Source organism: Bactrocera neohumeralis, chromosome 3 (genome assembly GCF_024586455.1).
Source record: "Bactrocera neohumeralis isolate Rockhampton chromosome 3, APGP_CSIRO_Bneo_wtdbg2-racon-allhic-juicebox.fasta_v2, whole genome shotgun sequence".
Taxonomy (NCBI): Eukaryota; Metazoa; Arthropoda; class Insecta; order Diptera; family Tephritidae; genus Bactrocera; species Bactrocera neohumeralis.
The window spans coordinates 58,689,508-58,713,254 of NC_065920.1; the positions used below are offsets into that span (position 1 = coordinate 58,689,508).

The window sequence follows — 23,747 nt, forward strand, 5'->3', positions numbered from 1 at the left end:
ATAATATGGAGCTATGTAATGTATGAGATCTACGGCGACATGAATATGGTTAAGCGCATAAAAATCCAGCGAGTATGCTGGTTAAGTCATGTCGTAAGCCTAGAAAATTATACTCGAATGAAAAGTCTATTTCGTTAGGAGACCAATGTGGGGAATAGCGGAAGCACTTGGGATGTACAACTGGCATGACCTCGTAAACGATGGAAGCAACTGACTAAATTTTAAGTTTTCGACCCAGTCCGACCCAGGAATGTAGTGCTCAAAAAGAAAAATATAAGAATTATTGGAACGATTGTGTAATGGTACTTGCATTAGTAATGTTGTTTTTAATGGTAATTTTTATGATATAATTTTAGTTACGGTAATGAGATTTTCAATGGTAACTGATAATAATTATTAATACGATTTGGTAATGGTACTTGTAATGGTAATGGTATTTGGTAATACCTCAAATAGTAATGGTACCTGAAATGCCATCTCCGTTTAGTACTATTTGGTAATGGTACTGGTAATTGTATTCGGTAATACTTCGAATGGTAATGGTATCTGTAATGTTATGATAATGCCATTTGCAATGGTGTTATTAATACCAGTAGTAATTAGAAAAGATTCTGTAATAATTATTATAATGGCGATAGAATCTGTACTGGCAATTTTTGTGACAAGTAATAATGAATGGAATACAATTGGTACTAGTAATGTAATGGGTATGGCATTTGTTATGATAATGTTTGTGGTATTGATATTTTTTAAAAGGCGTTAACGAAATTGGTAAATGATATTGATAATGATAATGATAATGGATAAAATACAGATAGTGGTAATGGTAAAGGTAATGATAATAATACTGAGAGTGCTAATAATTACCAATTTATAATTTCTTGAGCTAATACTTAGCTACTTGTATGATTAATTTTCCCTAAAGAGATATTAGTAATGATAATGGTTAAAATACAGATAATGGTAATGATAATAACACTGAGAGTTATTACTAATTTATACTTAATACCTAAAATTATTATTTTTCTCTTAAAACAGTAATTAATTACTTACTTACCTAAGCCACAAACTGCTAATGATTCAATTACTTGTTCACTTGCCTGCAAGAAAAATAATTACGATTATTTAAATTTTTTTTGAAAACTTACTATAATTGCCAATTAGTGAAATAATAATACTCCAATTATTTCAACCAAAGACACTAAAGTAATTCACCAACCCTTTAAGCTACAAATGTCTTCACTTAACAATTTCATTAAATACATTCAAATACCAACAATCTCATAAGATAATTTAAGAATATCTCAACTTCCTATGTAACTGTGTCAGCGAGCTAATCAGCTGTTGCTAATAAACCAGTCTGGTTTCAACTAGATTGAAAAAAATTAATGAATAATAAACAGAAGTGTAATAAACTGCGAATTTTTTAATGTCTCGCACAAATCGTTTACGATCCGCTCGCATCAAGTATGCTGCTTAGTGTGCGTAAGCGAGCGTGCGATCAAGTAACAGCAGAAGATCGAAATTATGGGTGTAATAAAAAAGCAGCGATCGTTAAAATGAGTGCGTAAAAGTAGAGCAAGAAAAATACGCGCAAATTAAAAAAAAGAGCCAAAGCACTGAATAAAGAGTGTATATTGCTTAGAGGGTGGTACAGAAGTAATTAATTTTAATTAGTAGTAACAGAATATACTAAAATACTTGAAAGAAATGTGATTATTGGATGCTTTATTTTTTCATAGGAGAAGATTAGGGCTTTCTACTAAAGTACTTATTTTTTGGTGGTGTGTGATACTACTAATAATTATATGTAATTCTAATGGTAATGGTATTTGTAATGGTAATGATAATTGTAATTCAAATTATCAAGGTACTAGACTAGGTAATGGTATTATATTTGTAATAATAATAGACTGGTAATGGTAATTATAACAGTAATGGTGTTTGTAATTCTAATTATCATGATACCAGACTAGGTAAAGGGATCACATTTTGATGAAAATAAAAGTAGGAGTACGTAGTAATGGTAATTATACCATATTAGTTAATGGATTAGATAAAGGTGTTATATTTTTAAAGGTAATAAGATTAGAGTAGGTATGGTAATGGTGTTTGTAATTCTAATTATCATGGTACCATACTAGGTAATGGGATTATGGTTTGATGAAAATAATAGTAGTTATAATGATACTAGATTAGGTAATGGTATTATATTTTTAGTGTTTAGTAGTGTTTAGTATTTAGAGTAGTAATGGTAATTATAATGGTAGCAGACTTGATAGTGGTGTTACATTTTGATGAAAATAATAATAGAGTAGATAGTAATGGTAATTATAATGCTAATTAGCTTGGTAATAGATTAGTTAAAGGTGTTAAATTTTTAAAGTAATAATATGTAGAACAGTTGTAATGGTAATTATAACGGTAATGGTGTCTGTAATTCTAATTATTATGGTACCAGACTAGGTAATGGGATTACATTTTGATAAAAATAGTATTTGAATAAGTAATACAGCAGTAATGGTAATTATATTGGTAATGGTGTTTGTAATGCTAACTGTCATGGTACCAGATTAAGTAATAAGTTTTTCTTGGATTTACGAAAAAAGTAGTTGACTCAAGATTATTACTCAATATTGCTTATTTAATATAATTATTCTTATTGATTGCTGAATCAGGCAGCTACCTCTTGAAATGACCTGCGACTAAGCCATCAAAACATAAGTTATAGATTTTGTAATATTGTGAAGAAGTCGCGGAAATAATAAAACAGAAGCTTTAGGAAGGATAAAATGGTTTCTAGTTGATCTATAGTAAATTTGTGTACCAAAATTCATTTAATATAAGAACAAAATGTTAATTTTGGTAGCGCAAAAGCTTTCTTATCTTCGATTTCTCAAGAACTATGGGGACTAGTTCGGGCATATACAGAAAAGAGTAGAATGCGGTAGGTATGGGGAGCTGAAAACTTCGTAGGAAATTTAGTATACTCCGCTCAGGGTATAGAAACGTGCATCTGGACAACCCATTGCAAACCTATTGCTATGCTGTCTTCCATATAAGTGCGAGTATAGAGTTATATAGCGCGAGTGCTAGAGTTCTTTAACTACCCACAAAGTCTTCATTAGCTGTAATTAAAATACAGCGACCACCAAGTAAAGAGCAGCAGTAAAACTAGTAAAGAAGAGATGAGCAGCAGCGACGGATCCAACAAAAGTTGTGATATGAATCGAAATTCGTACTTTTATGGCCGGTCATAAAGTGCAAATTTTTTTAAATAGCCACAGATAATATTCTGCCGTGAGATTTATTGCGCTCAGCAGCAGCACAAAGCAACAACAATGTACATACAAATATATTATCGACATTCTTACAACAACTATTTGTAGATAGTTCAACGTTTTTGTGCAAAAAATTGCTACTAAACTTAACATACTTTCCAATCTAGTGTAACGAACTTTCTATGAAATAGTTTATATATTTAAATGGCTAAAGCACAGTTAGAAAGTAACTGTTTAGCGAATTTAAATAAATATCTTGCACAAGAAATTAGAATATAAAAACCTAAACATCAAACACTGACAACTCAATAGACGCCGAGTAAAACGAGATGAAGTTTGTGCTGACGCTAGTCACTCTGTGTGCCCTACTCAATGGGCTGGCGGCTGATGATGTCAAGGAGGCGCGTTATATTGATGAAAATGGTAATAATTTGCTTGCGCTATTTACAAATAATTCAATTATTGCTTAAAACGTTCGTAACTTGCAGCACTTAAAGCCATTTTGGATTTCACACGACAAACGAAGACCACAAATCCCGCAGTTGGACTTAAGTCTCAATATCCCTACCTCTCGCAGAAGGAGAAGTTAACGCTGCAAGGCGAAAGACAAACGCACTATCCATTGCAACCGCTAAATGTTGAGTTTGCATTGCTGCCACAAACAGTCGTGACGCAACAGCCGCGCCCCATTACGCATAGCAAAGATAAACTCGTCGATGTGAAACCCATCTATATACCGTATGCCTTGAAAAACCAACCAGCATTTACGCAAGCCGCCTTCGAAGCATTGACTGGTGGATTGCAAGCCCACGCCGAACCAACCAAACCGAACTATGTGACGAGCTATCCGTTAGGCAATCCCTCGGCCGAACAAACAAAGATGTCCGCATTTTATGCCGCTTATCCAACAATTCAAGAGCACAAGCCAACTTCGTTGCAAAGCAGTATTGCTTTGGAGCCGAAGCAGCCCGCCTATCAAACGTTCCCTAATCTCTTCGCGTACGCTAGTCAATCGCCCAATCAGTTTGCATATCAGCAACCCTATCAACGTTATGCCGCCCCCGCCAACTCGCCTTCCTTCATCATTATCAATCCAACGAATTATCCGAGCTATCATTATTACAGCGCTCCCAATTATACCTTACCTCGTGGTGTTGCTCTGCCTGATGAAGCAATGGAGCTCGTAGAGGTTGAAGAGCATGCGCCAGATTTCATCAAAGATTTACGTTTGGAAAACGTACATCATGTCCAGCCATCCAGCGATGGCTCGTCTGCTGAAACCGAAGCCATTCTTAACAATTTGCCACACACGCTTACAAATGACGAACGCCTTTTGGCGCAGGCTCTGTTGGAGCAATCGCGTCAACCTGACAACTCGAATGCTTTGTTGGATTTGCTGAAACGCGAACAGTTGAAGCGTCGCATGCAGGAACAGGTGGCAGCTTTTTACTTCAGAAACTATAATGTTAATAAAAAGTGAGGATTGTCAAAAGTCATGCAGAAATAAATAAAACATGTCGAGCACAAGTCTTCTAATATTTGGTCGTGAAAGCCTGGTTCAGTCTTCTGTTTAAGTAACGTAGTTGAGGGCGAAGAGTTCACAGTATTACCAAATCTCTAATGATCTATTCAGACCACGCGACCAGTAGTGTTTAAAACTATAAGAGCCAATGAGCGATCGGAGGGTGTTAAGTTAGGACTCCTAATTGAAAAGACATTGCTGAGAACAAAGAGTTCAATACACCTTATACAATTTACGTAGGATCAGAGGGACCTAGCGACTGCACGGCTACTAGTAATTGACCAACGCTTGCTGGGCTAGTCTAAGACCCAACAATCGAGTAGTGAACCACAAGAAGTCAAAGGAGCTTCTACCCGTTTCCATTCCGCAGTTATTTAGACTGAAGTATCTATCGTAGCAAGCTCATCCCTGCAATACCACTGCACTCATGCACGCAAACTAATCTAAACGAGTAAAAATTCCAGACATCCCTTCGCAAGTCTTGAGCGGACAATTCACCACTCTGAAGGAGGTTGTGCTCCGGATCAGTAAATATACTGCTGAATTTATGCTAGCTGGTTCCGCTTGGAGACGTTGCAGAAAGTCTAAATTACAATCAAGTGGCGAACGTTTTACAATATTCTTCCATATATCATTGTCCTTCATCCGGGTTAGTTAAGACAGGAGAAGTTAGTAAATCGGATTTTGCTCCATCTTGATACACAAACGTTGTTAACATCTATATAATTTAAGGATAGAGGTTTTTCTACAGAGTTCATATACTATATATACCGCTTTCGACTGCAAATGTCCTTATGAATTAAAGGCCTCGTTTGATAGTCTAAAGCTACTCGACATAAGTGGATTTGCAGCAGGCTTCACGGTACTTTTTTGTACAAATGAGGCTCCAAATATGCGAATGAAACCCGCGACCATTTTCAACGAGAGTTTGATGATCGGATCATACTCCCCAAAAGCGCATCTGAGCCTGGTTTTACGCGGTACATTTTGGTAAAAACGACTGTCTAAATAAGCGAGTGAGACGTATGTACGACGCTTTCGAACGTTAGTTTTACCCTGGTAGTGGTCTTCGTACCTAGAAACAGTAGATCTCGAAAGAAGAACCAACTGGTTCAATCGTTTTATTATCAGTGGACGAAAAATGTAGTATTTGCATTAAAACAAACTTCTAAATAAATGGCTTCTATTATTTCAACATTCAACATTAATATTCGAGTATTATTATTACTGTATGCATTGGCCGCGGTATGCAGTTGCATATACCTACCACCTTAAATACACCGTTATTGTTTGTAATATATAGAGTCGTTAAAAATATGTCTGATTTCAGTCGACGACCCAGTGGAAACGCGAAAAGTTGCACACAAGTAATTCGAATCCAACTCACTGGGACCGCGTTGGCTGGCAACGGTGGAATGTGCAGAGCGTTGTACAACGCAGAACTGACGGTGCTTTACAGCTGTTGCTGTGCTGCTTGCTTTCAAGTCCCGTGAGAAATTTACTGTAATATTTGCTGCTCCAAACGGCAAACGAATATGTGTGGGTTGTATTTAGTTGTAGCCGCTCATGCAATCACACTCCACTTGGCCATTTATCCTGTTGCATTTTTCTGCTAATTTTCTGCTGGTTATTTTTTTATTTTTCAAATTCCACTCTTCTTCCACTTCTGTTGCATGCAGCATATAATAATCTACAACTGCAGATGAAATATTTATTTGCAATTCCCTAAACTAACGTGCGCAAAGCATGAAACTGTATGCGCCGGCTCTAACATGCCACACCAACGCAGCGCCAACGCCATACACCGACCGAGCTTCCTCCAGCGACATGAACGCCCGCACAGCTTCATTGTTCCAGCAGTAATGTGTGAACGCCTGTAAACCTGATGAGTTGGTTGTCGTTGTTGCTGTTGTTAAAACAACTAGCCAGGCAGGCAAGCTAGTCAACCAAGCTGGCAACCACCAAGACCGCCCACCCATTCATCTTACTAGTTGGACGTGTTACATTGCGGGCTTGCCGACAGACTGGGCTTATAAGCGGGCAGACAACCGGGCAGCTAGGCAAGCAAGCAGCCTAGACTCGTAGAGTCAACCAGTCAGTCATTCATTCAGCCTCTGTTAGCTAAGTGTTGTATGCACTGGCTGGTGCTTGAAGACTGACTGGTCGGCTATAGTGGTAGACTATGCTGGAAATCATACGAAATGAAATGAAACACCTGCTGCTGTGTATGTTTTTCTCATTTTTGTTTTTAATTTGCCATTCTTTATCACAAGAGCGCCACAATAGCGGAGCCTGCTGACATACCATATATAAGCACAGTGCGGGTTTGGTTTGCGAACAAGTTTGGTACGGTGGAACAAGTTGTGTTAAAATTGGATTCTTACCGGAGTTCACTAGGCTGAGAGCTTCCTGATTTATATAGTACGAGATTCTGGGTTTGAGTTTGTTTCAATAGTTAATACTAGCTAATACTTAAGATTACCTCCGTCTTATGTAGGAAAGCAGAGCTCTATAATTTTATTCCACACCATGTACTGCCAATAAAACCCTTTGACGTAACCACAATGGACTCATATATTACATTTCAATTTGCTTGAGCTCTCTATATTTTCGACGTCTCTACTACCAAATATTAATTTCATATTAGTAACAGATTGTTTAGGAGTATTTAAAATCTGATATTGCAGTCTGAAGACCAAATCATGGTTTTTAGGTCCACCCGCTATGCTTTAAGCAGAAGTGGCAGCCATTAAGGAGAAGTACATCTCCGATGGATATGAATCCATGCCGAAGACAGATACATACAGCTCTTTAGCACGTTGACCACGTTGACTGGACTTTCATGTCAAATTATCTATGCCTCACTAGCAGAAGCTGGTCTTTAGAGTTGATCATGACCTCACTAGCAGGTAGCATTCTTTACTAGCAGTACTTTCATGTAAAATGTATACTATATAGCTCTCGTCTCGATATGTAAAGTTTATAATCCTGCAAGACCCACAACCCAAATTGCATCGAGATAGGAACAAGCGGGAGTTCCCCTGTTTTCGTGCAATCAAGTGCTGTATCAAAGGACCTCGCGTGAACTCAGTAAGCGGCCATCAGAAAACAGCACTTGTGGGGTTGCGATAGTCTTGTAACCCAGAGAGGAACATAAAATGTCCATTAAACTACTACCTTTTAGCAAGTACCACATGGTAGTAATGATAGGTGTCATAGCTGGACACTGTTCCGTTGATTTTGAGGATTTTGATGGACGCAACTTGTCAAAATGGAGGGAAGAACATGAGGTGGAAGCATCTAGATACTCCATCACTGTCCAGCTCCTACTTGAAGTTTGGCGTTTGCCTTACTTTCTAATAATTGGCTGGAATAGAAATGAGCCGTCCCAATAAATTTGTTGCTGGCTCTAGGCGCTCTTCGATATGCGACGGTCTGCTGATCAATACCTGGTAGTCACAACGCACTGGCGTTTCTAACCGTCCTATTGGAAGTATTTTTGGTCTCACGAGAAATTAGTTTTTTTACTCGACCTAACTTAACCTGAGGTACATCGGAGCAATATTTTACATTTCGTGAGTTTCCCATATTCTGAGTAAATTTCGAAGCGGAAACGAAGCTCAACAATCTTTTGAAGTAAAAACATTCAATAAATTTTTACGATATATTAAGTTCCGACCGTCTTTTAAGGGTTACTTAATGTGTCATTCTAAATTCATGATCCAGTAATGCTCGAAAGCACTTTGGATTCGATTCTTATCCTTATTTCACCCTACGAGCAAGACTTTCTCAGACATTTTAGCCAAAGTTTGATTAAAGTTGAAACTTTAAATAGTTATTGCATTGACCTTGGTACCTTCAGGGACGAATATGTCGCATCTACTTGGATCGCCAATGGTTTTATCCCTCTGAGATATTTCTATCTCGAGTCTGATTGAAGATATCACAGTTAAATCTCTTCGTAATGCATACACTGTTCTGTACTTCTGAGAGGATCGTAAGATTTACCGAGATATGACTCAGCACTGATTGCTTCAACAATCATGCAGTGCTACCTAACTTTCTAACTACTGTTAGAACTAGTATTCTGGTTAGATTCATGGAGACAGCTTGAATTAAATTTTTTCTGTTCGCTTCATCAATCCTGCAGTCAGAAGCTCACTTTGGGACGATCTTGAAACTTGTTGCTAATGGCGACATTTTGACAAGATTCTAGTAAATATTTTGAATGGGAAATACAATCTTGATTTAGGTATTCTTTACCTTCGTATGACCACTGTTCAGAGCTCTTTCCTTACATCTGCACCTTCCACCAGTTCCTAGAGCCACGGAGTTTCAGCCACAACACAAATATCTGTAGCTGGGCATTGTTAAATGAAACTGTATGACCGTTATTACTGTGCCGCAATTGAAGTATGTGCCACATATGTAGATATGTATGTAGTTTGCAGCTAAGGTTCTTTTACAAAACGGCAGTAATTTCAGTGTTTAGTTTTGTGTTTTGTTAAGGATGTCGGTGAATTTGATTCGATGCCTTCGCAGCACACCAAGAGTTTCAGAGTGTACGAGCAAAACTAGGAACACTGCTTGGACATGATAAACTATGCTCTTATGTAGGTATGACTGTGCCACATATGCCACATAATATGTTTAAGTATGTGTGGTAATGTTTGCACATAATTTGTTTGTAATGAAGTTCACCTGCCCCGAGTTGATGAGTAGTCGTCTCGCATGTAACTTAACTCACCGCACTCAATCACTCATTCCCATGTACTAGACACAGAGGATATGGTGTACGAACTCCTACAACTCACTACAGTGTTCTTGGTAAGATTTTATGTGGCAAGTAGCGCTTGCTTTTGTTCTACCTCTGGACGGTGGATTTTAATTTGCTGTTGTGGCACATTCTTTTAGTTACCTTACTGCGATATATTTCATAATTTCTTTGGTTTTAATTAAAGCTTTTCTGAGAAGGTGGAAACATGCTGTGGAATATTGTTTACATAAACATAATTATAAGGAATATTTAACTAAAATTTAGTGAATATTTCTTTCGCATTCCAAGAGTGTTTAAAATCCAAACGTCTACAGTACTTCCGCTTTAAATTCCACATGCTTTTGGTTAGCGATACGGTTTAAGGTTTATTACCAAAAAATCTCGTACAGGCTGCGCTTAATAAAATTGAAAGAAGTATAAAAATTAAAATCCCGTTTTCTTTGCAGGGTTACGAACTCAATCCTAAGAATCTTTTATATATAAATAGTTGAGTTTTATGGTTGCATTGCGGTCACGAAATAGGATTTAATAGTTAAAAAAACTCTTTGCTTTTGTCAGCAAAAAATTCAATCAAACTTTGGACGATTGGATATTGTTATCTCAAAACCAAATTTTATGTTTAGTTCTATAGTACTTGAAAAAAATTATGGTTAAAACAAATCTATTGACAAACCTGCTTCGGACTTTTATCTTTATTCCACCCAGTTTCCAGAGAGCGTACTTCCAAACAAGCTCATGGACTGGTACCCAGATTGATTTTTAAGATTACCGTATGGAAATGTTAAAACTTTGAGAGAAAAAGTTTACAAGATGTCCGATTTATCTCTGGCCAGAAGGATCTTTAGACTTGAAATGTTAAAACTCTTGGTGAAAACTTAGATTGGTCCATTTCTTGAGATGTTTTCTCGAATGTTATCGTTAAAATGGCCATAGAATCCAGGGCATTAGCGCATCTTGAAACCACATGAGTCAACATAATGAAATTATCTTCAAAAAAGTTTTCATGAACTTTAGACTTGACGTTAAATACGCTGGTGGAATCATGGATGCTGTTGGAAACGTTAAAAAATGGCTTTGCTTCGTTGAGCTAAAAACTTTTTGTTGCCAAACTTTGGAAGAACTGCTTGGTTGACATTGGTTTCAACAAAACCACACAGCTTTTATGTCCAGTTTTGAGGGAAAACTTTTATTTTGACGTTTTTTGTGGAAGCTCAAACTTCCAAACAAGCTCAAAAAGACTGGTTCTTACCGTAGGGAAATCTTCAAAACTTTGAGAACCAAAAGTTTACAAGATGTCCGAAAAGTTAGTTCTCGAAGTTTTCGTGATCAAACTTCTGGCGAAAAAAGAGAACGGCGCTAGGATTTAATGTCATTCCACTTATATTGAAACAAAAGTGCTTATCTTGAAAGCTATCATGCCTAAAATGGTTTTTCCTGCAAAATCGCTTTGAATATTGATAGTGTTTCTAGGCGTTATCTTCTTTATCTCGGTCAAGACCAATATTTTCGAGTTGATATTAAAATTTATTTTAGTGAATGTCGTAAAATCATAGAGCATTTGCCTGATAGACGACTCTCATCAGACAATTTTTTTTTGTTTATTATTATCGTCATTAATAGAGGTGGGTGGACAGCCGACTCGCATCAGCAAAATTTTATATGACAAACTAACAGTCTTCGTGTTAGCATCAAAGAGATATTTAGCAGAGGATCTCACTCAACATCCGTTTGGATAGACTCAGCTCTTTATACCCTGAACAGGGAATATTAAGTTTGGCACGAAGTTTGTAACACCCAGAAGGAAGCGTCGAAGACCCTATAAATATATATATAAATGATCAGTATGTCGAGCAGAGTCGATTTAGCCATGTCCGTCTGTCTGTCTGTCCGTCTGTCCGTTTGTCTGTATATTATACGAACTAGTCCCTCAGTTTTAAAGATATCGTTTTGAAATTTTGCAAACGTCATTTTCTCTTCAAGAAGCTGCTCATTATCGATACGGAGACCGATATCGGACTACTATAACATATAGCTGCCATACAAACTGAATGATCGGAATCAAGTTCTTGTATGGAAAACTTTCACACTTGACAAGACATATTCACGAAATTTGGTAAAGATTATTTTTTAAGGCAATAATGTAATCTCCGAAGAAATTGGTCAGATCGGATTACTAAAGCATATAACTGCCATACAAACTGAATGATCGGAATCAAATGCTTGCATGGGAAACTTCCTCATTTGACGATATATCTTCACGAAATTCGGTATGGGTTACTTTTTATAGAAATATTGTAATATCAGAAGAAATTGTTCAGATCAGCTCACTATAGCATATAGCAGGCATACAAACCGAACGATCGGAATCATGGGCTTGTATGGAAAATTTTCGCATTTGACATGATATCTTCACGAAATTTGACATGAATTACTGCTTAAGGTAATAATATAATCTCCGAAAAAATTTTTTAGATCGGATTACTATAGCATATAGCTTTCACACAAACTGAACACATACATAGTTACTAACAGAAATGTACCTGTGAAGGGTATTTAGCTTCGGTGCAACCGAAGTTAACGTTTTTTCTTGTTTTGGTTAATGTTTTGGGTATGAAGCGTGTCAATGCTAGACTCATAACAAAAAACGTGAAGACCTTGCATTCATCTTAGCAGGTGGGTTCAAAAGTGCTTAGGCTAATAAATAGATACTACTAATCTTAAATCAACATAAATTTTAGTATGACAAAAAATTTATGGATAAAAAAAAATTCTTTTTTTGTGGAAACATACTGTTAGAGCAAAGGTTTGGATAGCTCAATATTAATTGAACTCTGCGCCAGGAAAATCAACCGTTGAAAAGTAGTTTGCCAAATTTGAAGGAAGCGAAATGAGCACCGTGAACAATGAAGGCCCTAAAGAGGTTGTTACCTACGAAAACTCGTAAAATAAAGTTGTTCGAGAGAGCTGAGACTCCAAAGATATCAAAAGAACTTATTGGATATATTGTGAAAGAATATTTGGGTATGTGAGTGCTCTGTGCAAAGCGGGTAACCGAGTTTTTGGGTCGATACGTGACAATGGATGAAATATTTTTCCATCATTTCACACCGGAGTCTAATCGACAGTCATCCGAGTAAAGATTCAGAAATTTTCTATGGCAATCCAAAAGCTAATGTATGGTGTCACAGTCGTGGTCGAAGAAACATATATTATAACATACTCAAAGCAAAGAAGCTGATTTGTAAGAAACACTTCTTGTTAAAAACAACAAAATCTTTCCATAAAGTAAAGACTTCTGTAAAAGAACTGTAAAAAATTTGGGTTCTGTTTAAATAAATATGTGTATGAAGCTTTTATTGAAAAAGTAGAACTGAAATCCTGAACTAGAAATCTTAAACTTTTGAAGAAATTTTAACTTGGCAAGTCCTTTCCTGCCTTTACCTGCCTTTACCTGCTGGAAACTTCACGTAAACTCACACGCATATTTTAAACCCGCATATATCCGTTAGACAACCGAATACAAATTTAGTAATAAATGCACTTGTATGTATATATGTGTACTACATATGCGAAATTTCAAAAACAATCTGAATTTCCTCAACCACAAATCCCATAAAAGTCTTTTAACAAAACCGCAGCTTGGAAGTTTTGAGTGCCACAAACAAAACAAAACGCAAAAGTCATGACACATACAAGCAGCAGCGTGTCAAAGGACACATACAAACACCACAATAAGCATGCCACATATTCACACACAAACATATACGCATACTGGTTATATTAGCGAAGGCAAAGTGAAATGAAAATTCAGAACAAACATACAAACTGAAGTAGAGAAAAAATGAGGAAAGGCTGCACTGAAGCTATAATACCCTGCACAGGTGCATTTTTATCGTAGCTATATGTACTATGTAACAAATCCGAAAAGGTGCCGATCTATCGCTTGACATTCAACAGAAAACATATTCATAGATCTTTCTAGCCACGTTGTTTGATATATGAGCATAATCTTCAAATTGAATTAAGGTTACTTAGTAAAAAAAAATATTTTTTATGAAGGTTTTTATGGCAGCTACATCCTATAGTGGTCCGATCTGAACAATTATAACGTTGCTTTGGACCATAAACCGTGTAAAATCATTGGAATGGTTCGCTTCGATAAATGGGACACATCTTTCACTCAGGGACCGTACCAAGAACCTTGAGGTAGCCTTGGACAGCAAACTGCTGTGGAAGCACAACGTGGAAGAAAGAGGGAGAAAAGCTAGCAATGCTCTATGTGCGTGAAGATAGATGCTCAGCACAACCTTTCCGCCTCTCATGCTCTACGGTGTAGTATGGTCGACAGGCGTACGGAAGTTCATCTACCGAAAGCCAATGGAAAGGGTTCAGAGGCTCGCTATGCTGTGCATAACGGGAACTCTAAAAACAACTCTAATGGTGGCTATTGAACTGGTACTAAAGTTGTCACCTATAGACCTCTTCGCTGAAAACTGCGCAGCAAAATCGGCGGGACGACTACAGGCTGCAGGATAATTTACATATAGAACCTTCGGGGTTGGGCAAATACCGACTACTTGACCCCAGCTTTCACCTGGGAAAGAAGGTTCAAAGTTAACATGGAAAAAGATGACTGGCGTATGTTAGCTAAACAACCTAAACATCTATACTGATGGCTCGAAAATAAACGATGGAGTTGGTGTTGGAATAAACTGTCCAGAGTTAGGCGTCCGGGTACATAAATGGTTCCTGAGATCTTTCCTATTGCGAAAGCCGCGGCCTAATGCACCTGAAGACAATTTCAAAGGCAATATCTACTTAGACAGCTAAGCGGCAATCAAGGCAGTAACCTCGTATCGCATATCGGCCAGATGTGTCTTGGGAAGCAGGGCATCAGCGGAAGGTGTTTCCAGAAGTAAGCAACTTCCAAGCCGCAAAGACATCGAGGGAAATCAAATTGTGGACGATATTGCCAAGAATGGTGTACGGTTAACATGTGAAAGGGTGATCAAGATTGGCACTCGATAGTATAGACTGTAGGAACATGACTGTCTGGGGGAAGTTTCTAGAGCAGGGCACCAGGTAAACAATAGAGCATCTCTTTTGTACTTGTACCACATTGGCAAGACTATGCTGTAAACATCTGGAGTCCCCACGGTATGATATACTGGAGGAGGTATCGATAGTGAGGCCGCACAGTCTTTAAAAATTCGCGTCGAGCGCAAGCATCCTCCTCTTGGACGTAGCAACTGAGCTCTATCTGATATCGCAAAGGACCAAAACTAGTTTATGCGCGGCTTATTGGCCTACCGGTCTAACCCAAACTACACGAACTTGACTTGATTTGGTTAGTTAGTATGATGGCTATATGCTATAGGTAGTGGTCTGACAGTGACGATTCCGGGAAATGAGCTACTTCTCAGATAGAAAGAGACGAGTGCAAATTTTCAGATTAATATACAAAAACTGAGAGACTAGTTTACACACCATATACATAGAAAGACGGACATTGTTGAAGCTCAGCTGATCATTCCGATAATTTACATATGTATACATACTTTATGGGCTTTCCGACTTTTCCTATTGAAAAACTTAATTGTTTAGGGTCTAAAAAGCCAGTCAAAGTGCAGCGAAAAAGGAGTAAAAGGATAAGCGAGTTGCCAAGTGGAGTTAGCCGGGTTTGGCGGCATATATTACAAAAATATTTTCATAACTGCGCTTTGTCTCACACTAACAAACATTGTGGGTGCTAGAATGCGTGTGCATTTGTATGTAATAGAATGCATATATATACATATATATATGTACATAGCATTATATGTATTTCTAGTTACATGTATATAGCATATATATAGGCGTTAGCTTCTACATTAGTGCATGTGTGGTTGAAGGCATGTGCAGGCACAAACTGGAAAAGTTTGTGAGCGCGAATATATGTATATGTATATACAGTTATATTGTTTCTGAAAAAATACAATTTGTTGTTGTTATACAGACCCACACAACTGACTGTTGCTTCGTTGGCGCAAAAATCTCGCTGGATATACGCTGAGCATGAAGCAAAAGCATCAGGTGCGCTGTGCGCTGACGTGCAAATGAAGGCGTACAAACGGGAGATTTTCTGCACTTACACACACAAACAAACATACACATATATAAGTGTATACAAAGGGAGCAGCAAACACATATATATGCTGTAAGGGGTCTTATAGCACACTCGCACCCACAAAATAGTTACACAGCCACACAGCTCTGCCTTGGTGCGCATTTTCATCAGCAAATCCTGCAATTCTGTTGGTATATATGTATATTTGTATATGTGTTTGCTCCTGCCGAGTTTTATTACTACAAATCCATTTGTTAAATTACAAGCACACACGCGTTGCCAGCATGTGCTGGTGTGAGTTGTGCAGCCTGTGGGAGGTCAGCGTTTGTTTTTCTGGCACTGGCGCTTCTCTTACAGACGTGCGCAATTTTCTGCTTTGCCTTTGCATTTCGGTTTCGTTTTTTGGCAGTTGTACCTGTTGGAAAATGGAAATTCGTTATGTTGCGCTATTGCTGTCATAAATCTTTATGCGCATAAAAATAAACACACGTGTGCATGTGTGCGTGTTTTTTAACCCATTGCAATTCATAAACCGAAATGTCTGCTCACTGGCTGCTCACAAACATTTGTCTTTACCGCATTGACGCGATTGCGGTTCTGCTTCAGATGCGTCCGACTGACAGTTCGTCGTTCATCTTTTAACTAGCACCACTTGGCTTGGTTTTATTCCAGTTTTTTGCCGTGAAATGGAAATGGCGGTGCTTGCCATTTCCACACAACTTTCGTAAAATGAAAATATATTTTATTTTGTGTAAAGTTTGCTGCAAACTTAAGAGTCATCTGCATGTGAAAAGTATGTGTGAGTCAGAAATATGTATGTATACATATGTATATAAGCAAATACAATAATACCTATACGATACTTTACTTCAAAAAAAAATTCGGGAGAAAGGCTGTACACTGTGGGCAAACAATAGTAAGACTTTTTAATTTAAATTTCGCGCCAAAACTCATTCATCGAAATAGTTTTTCCATCAACATCAACTGGTGATCAACACGTCAACAAAATAAAGGAATTGGTGCTTGAGAATCGATAATTAACAGTCCAAGATATTACTGCCATCGTTGGAATAACGAATTGGGAATATCATTTGGACCTAGGTGAAGTGAAAGTATGATTGGTTCCAAAATCACTAAATGCTTTCCGAGCACCAGGATGTCATGAAACGTGTTATTACTGGCGATTCGTCTTCGATCTATGCTTATGACTCGGAAAACGGAAACAGAGGATCAATCGGCCGAATATCGTGCTAAAGGTAGGCCGAAGCCAAAAAATCACGCCAAAGCCCTGACCTGCTTTCAAGGTTATGTTGACAGTTTTCGTCGATTATCAAGGTGTAGTACACTCCGAATTCTTTCCAACCGGCCAAGAAATACTATTTGAGTGTTAAGTGTCGTTTTCGCGTAGCAATTCGTATAAAGAAGCTGAAATTATAGGCAACCATCCTATTTGCCTGATTTAGCTCCGTGTGGCTATTCAGCAAACTCAAACGACCACTCCGGGGAATCCGTTTTGAGTCAATTGAAGCCATTGAATCGCTCTCGCATTGAGGGCTATTTCGAAAATTGGCTTTAAAAACTGTTTCGAGGATTGGAAAAAATGTTGCCAGAAGTATATTTTGGGTGAAGGAAGATACTTGAAGGGAATTGCATAGATTTTGAAAAAGTTTTGAATTAAGAATTTCAAAATTATGAACAAAGTGCAGCGTCTACCAATAGGGAACACGTGATTTTGACAGCTCATGACGGCCTTGTTTGTTTATGGATTTATGTCGAAATATGTCTATGTTTCCATGAGGTTTTCCATTTCATTATGACACGTTTGACTTTGGCACAACGCTTTAAAATTGTTTAAGATTATTATGCAAATTCACTTTCTTCGAAAGCTACTGTAATCGAAAAATCATCTGCTCAGATGAGTTCCATTTCTTGCTTAACAGCTTTCTCAACACACAAAATTGTTGCTAACGGGGTGAGCCAAATCTTTGCGTGGTTCAGGAAACGCGATTGCGTACTCAAAATGTATTCTTTTGGAGCGGACTGTGGTATGACGGGGCCGTGGTGATCATTTGGCTAACATTTTGTTTCACTTGGAAAAAGTCTTAGTGTTTCATTTCATTTTAACATCACGTCCTTTTTGTTTGTAGACCCTTTGCAATTCTACGAGAAACGTGAGGAAATTCTATACCTATTATTACTATACTTGTATATACACGAAATGACTTGCGTATTTTGTTCAGCAGATCAGAAGAGAAGAAAACTTTTTTGTTTGTCTTCCACTTCTTTATACAGTTCATTCTAAATTGCATTCAATCCCACCCGCTTAAGTCTCCGAGCTACAGCGACTATAAGCACACTCTGTAGCATATTTGAAAGGTAAATGAAGCTGTTAAGCTTCCTTAATCTAGAATAATAAAATTATGTGACAAAATGTCAAGAAACAACTACAATACCTTAAGACAAACTCTAGAAATAGTCGTGAGGATTTAAATGACGACCATAAACCAAATTATTCAGAAGCTAGAAATCATGCTGAATTATTGGAAAAAGTCCGTGAATCCGAGTGATTAATACAAATTTTACTACGAGAATGTTGACTGAGGGATTAGATATGAGTAAAAATACTTTTTGGAGAATTTTAACTGAAGATTTGGATTAAAGAAAGGCTTGCGCCTTAAATGAGGACAAAAAAGTGAACGAGTTTCTCCCCCTGATCTATCATCGCGTGATTGTTATTTGTTTCTGACGATATCCCAGCCACTACAGCAGCCGTAACCGAGATGATCGTTCCAAACGGTGTACTGAGTCTAATGAAATACAGATCTACAAATAATAACTTTCATAACATATCACAACAATGGGCATTTTATTTTACGAGATGTCTCAAAAAATTACTGGTTTTGAAAAAGATTATTTCTTCCTTTGTCTTAAATAATGTTGTCGATAGTCCCCATTCGACATTATACAATTATGTCAGCGCTTCTTCCAAACGTCTAAACACTCCGCAAACTGCATTTTTGAATAACCTTTATATCAGTGATTTTCATAACTCTTGTAAAACGACGCCCTTTAAGGTTTACTGTACTTTAGAAAACGATAAAAAGTCACACGCAGTCATATCTGGCTAATATGGAGGCTGCGACATTATTACAGTATTGTTATTGTTAGATTATTTGTTGAATACACGTGGATGTATTTGACGAGATTGAGATGAAATCGTTTACTATGAGCTTCCATACAATGATCAGACTCTTAATTCAGTCTTGCACTGACAATAATTGAACCGTCTGAAGGGCCGTCAGCCAGAAGCGGCCAGCTTTGGCCAGTACGAATTGAATTGTGTTTTTTTTTCAGGACAATACCAGGCCACACGGATGCTCACGGAGCTCGGTTCGAAGGTTCTTATGTTTCCACCTTATTAATCCGGTATATCTGTAAAAACGAATGATATTCCTCTTCCTCTGCCTCCCCTGGCGAGGACTTCGCCACAAACTCTCAGAGCTGGAGTGTTTTCATCCATTAGAACGACAAGACCTAGCGAGCATAGCTGCTGTCTCTTAATTTGCTAAACTATGCCAATGACGTCGTATAACTCGTACAGCTCATCGTTCCATCTACTGCGGTATTCACCGTTGCCAATCTTCCGCAAAATCTTTCTCTCGAAATCACGTAACGTCGTCTTATCAGATATTATTCTCGTCCATGCCTCTGCACCATATATCAGGACGAGGAGGATGAGTGACTTGTAGATTTTGGTCTTCGTTCGTCGAGAATGGAATTAACTACTCAATTCCCCATTCAGTCCAAATTAGCACCTGTAGGCAAGAGTTATTTTGCATTGGATTTCGAGTTTAGCGTTGTTGTTGATGTTAATACTGGTTCTAAAACAGACAAAATTACCCATGACTTCGAAGTTATGACTTACAACAATCGTAGATAGGAAATATTTCGTATTTTCCGTCGTTTACTACCAGACCCATTTGCTGTAACGGGATGGTTGTTTTGGCCATCAAATCGATTTCATTGGCGTACGCTAGCAGTTGTTCACTCTTGTAGAAGAATTCTCGAATTCTTTTTTACAGGAGTAGATTGAAGAGGTCGTATAATAGGGAGTTGTCTTGTCTGAAACCTCTTTAGGTATCGAACGGCCCGAAGAGGTCCTTCCCGATTCTAACGGAACTTTTGGTATTGCTCAACGTCCGTTTACACAGCCATATTAGTTTTTTGGTTTAGTTTTGTTTCTGCTTACCATATACTATTTATATAACATATCAATTTTTATATAGTTTTTGTATCAAACATTCTCGGTCAGAAATTTCTTAGCTGTTGTGTATACAGCAGTGTATACATATTAAAATAATTAATTGGATTTTGCATTTAGAGAACTATTTCCGTGAGTTAATTATTAATTTAATACCATTTTCGACATACATTTCTATGTATGCTTCTAGTTCAACGCGTTTCAGATAACTTCTAGTTCAACACAAATAATTACTGTAAACAAATAGTTCAAACTAAAGCTTTATTATTTCCATTATAACGGTACAATTTCTAATTTTCTGCTCTCTTGTAATTACACACATTCGATTTGCCTAATTTAATAATGAAATTGAACTCAATGGCTCTTAGTTATTGTATCCCCATTGTTTATGGACGAGCGTGAGCTTTAATTAGAATTTACAAAATTATAGCTATTTTAATACATTGGTGTGCATTTCCGGTGGCAGCATATATTTATTTGCATAGATTATAGAACACATATGTGGTTTTGAATATTTGTTGGCTTAAAATATATTGAACAAGTTTGAACTTCTTCACCCAAGCCGCTTTATTATATACTATATATGAAGTGCATTGTTGTAGCTATTGATTAACTGTTGTTTTGTAGGCCAACGAGTATTACGCGTGGCCATAATTATTTAGGTTATAATAACATAACCGAAATGATTTACAATTAATTGCACTTGAACAGGTCCATAAACAATTATTAAAATATCTTTAACGGTTTTCTAATGAACTTAAAGCTGAAATTAGTTATGGAAAATTGTGATATACTTATATGTAAGTGATTTTTGAGGTGTAGCTTTAATTCGTAGACAGGTTCTACGTGTTATTTTATATTTTTTTTTCAATATAAAGCTTTTTTTTTTGTTTTCTTGTTGAGTAAATCGAATACCGTACTTATGTAAGCTCATCCAAAAATGACTTTCGGATGAAAGCTTATACATAAATTTCAAGCTTTTCTCGTTATGAAAATGAACGAAATTGAAAGGTTATTAAGACTACGAGAGAAGTACGAAACCTATTGAAAACTCATCTAAAAATACTTTTCAGAAAAAGAGCTTTTGGACTTCGAGGTATCACCACTAAGAATAAAGCTTAAGTTGTAAGAACGAAATAGAGGCTGCGAATGCAGTGGAAAAAACTAAAAAAGTTTTTTGGTTGAAAGCTAGTGAACTTTGAGGTATTCCGCTTACGAATAAGGCAGCAGTTACAAGAACGAAATAAAGGCTATAAACGAAATACGAAAATGAGGGAAACAAAAATAGCACTACAGGGTCCGACACTCGAAGTGTAACCAACTTCACACCGTTCGTCCAGCTGTCGCACTGGAATCAGCTGTTTATAAATTTGCTGAATAACAGTTCCGAGTGTTGTTCACAAGTGTACAAAAGCGTTTTGCCAAAAGTGAACGCAAAGAAAACGATCAGCGGTGAAATTCAAACGTAATAGTGTGATTGCTTAATATTTAGCTGGAAAATCACAGCCAGCAGTTGTTCGCGAGCTCAAACACCTTAATGTGAATAAAGTTTTTGTTTATCGCACTATCACTCGTTACAATCATACTGGTAGCATCGCAAAACGCCATAGAGGTGGTCATCAAAAGACTGCAACGTCACGTGAGATGGTTCAGAAAGTGAAGAAGCGACCTATCCGACCACAGCATCCGACGTATATTGAAAAATGAGCTCAAGGTCAAGCCTTACAAGTTCCAAAAGACCCATGATGTCACACCGAAACAGCAACAAGTAAGACTTGAGAGAGCGAAGCAGTTGCTTCGCTTGGCCGAAAGCGGTCAAATTCCGAACATTGTGTTTTCTGACGAAAAAATTTTTCCAATTGAGCAATTCGTAAACTTTCAAAACGAGAGGGTTTACTTGACCGACCGTTCATACGAGAATCTAACTCATTGGTTGGCCACCAGGAGACAGCACCCGCCATAAATAATGGTTTGGGCAGCTGTCTCCGCAAATGGGCGCTCTCCAATTGTTTTCATCGAGCCTGGCGTCAAAGCAAATGCGACATATTATCGGGAAAGTATTCTGGAGGCTGCTTTGAAGCCGTGGGCAAACAAACATTTCGGTCGCAAACCATGGACGTTTCAACAAGACTCAGCACCGTCTCACAATGCGCGAGTGAACCAAGAATGGCTGAAAAACAACGTTCCGAACATCATTACGACGAAACAATGGCTCTCGAATTCACCAAATGCGAATCCAATGGATTATTCTCTCTGGGCCATTTTGGAGAGGAAGGTCCGAAGTAAAAACTACACTAGTCTCGAGATGCTGAAGAAAGCCATTGTCCGTGAGTGGACCAAAATACCGGCAAGTCACATTCGGGCAGCTTGCGATTCGTTTTTTGACCGTCTCAAGACCATAGTTAAGGCAAAAGGTGGTTATATCGTGCAAAAGTGAATTGGTCTTGAATTCATGATTATTTTTAAACATTTTGTACTTTAAAATAAATAAAAATACTTTTCCAAACCGAATTTATATGTTTTTTAATGGGTTACACTTCGAGTGCCCCTGTTTGTTAAATCTTATCTAGAAAAGCTTTTCGTGAGAAAGCTTACGCAATTCAAGGTATCTCGTTATGAAATACGTAAGTGAGAGATTCAAAAATCGTACTAGGGAAAGCTCATTCACAATTTCATTTCGGTTAAAATCTTCTGATGATTTCCATTATGAGTATAGCTGAAGATCCAGAATAGGAACGAAAGCGAAATAGAAAAAAAAAATACGAAAATGAGCTAGTCGAAAATCATACCAATGGAAGCTCATCTACAAATGCTTTTCGGGTTAAAGCTTATGAACTTCAAAGTATTTCCGCTAAAAGGGCTGAAATTTCCAAGTTAAAAATAGATTATGAATGAAGAAAGAGAAGTCGAAAATCGTAGTTTTAAAAAACATCTAAAAAAGCTTTGGGTAAAAGCTTCAAAGTACTTTCGTTATGTAAAACAGTTCTGAAGTTGCAAGATCGAAATGAATGTTGAGTATGAAATTAAGCTGCGACTACTTTATTGGTGGCTTGTGGACTTCTAAATGAATGAAATCTCGACGAAATAGTAAAAGATAGTAAATAGCTAACATTTTAAAAATAGTGGAATACCTTCATCTTGATGGCCGTAAAATATAGAGTAAACTTTGGATTCCTATGTAGGAGAGGTGGAGTCAAATGATATAGTAGTAAACAGGCAATCTCAACCCCGGGTATCTTAATTCAGTCTGACAAATTAATAGTTTTAGCTTGGTCATTTAATTTAATATAGACGATCTCGAGCTAAATGACGATACTCTTCTAATCATTTTATTTGGATTCGACTTACGGTAAGTGTCTGTAACAAGCTGATTTGTGTGTGCGGACCTTGCTAGGGTTACTAATCATTACTCTTAGCCTTCAACTGGGTTTCAAAAGCACAAAACTGGGTACTTCGAGAACTCAAGTAGATTTTGTTAAGTAAAAAGCAATATTCTAGCATATATTTTCTAGGCTGAGTAGCAAATTCATCGATATTTTCCTTAAGACTAATGTAGAATGTCGATCAAGTCTGTTCCAGGTTAGGTCATTATCAGAAGCTATTTTATCTACGCTTCCTCTCCAAGCATATTCTTCTGTATGAACTACTATTCCTTGGCAACTTGCCACATTTATATATTAATGTCAGTATGTGTACGATTCTGAATTTGCTCTGATAGTAGTAGGCCGCTGGTGAAAACTAAAAGTAAGTACGAGGAGCTTTAGCAATCCTGCTAAAACTATTTATGAAGCGACCAAAAG

At 37.4% G+C, this 23,747-nt stretch overlaps 1 protein-coding gene across 2 annotated transcripts in view; it reads right to left on the bottom strand.

Moving 5' to 3' along the window:
• LOC126754075 (discoidin domain-containing receptor 2) overlaps positions 1 to 23,747 on the bottom strand; it is a 600,425-nt gene that overhangs the window by 509,083 nt on the left and 67,595 nt on the right. For both annotated transcript variants that reach the window (XM_050465959.1, XM_050465958.1), the window contains exon 3: positions 1,058 to 1,100. The gene's annotated coding sequence lies outside the window, so the exon portion shown is untranslated. The remainder of the gene's footprint in view (positions 1 to 1,057; positions 1,101 to 23,747) is intronic.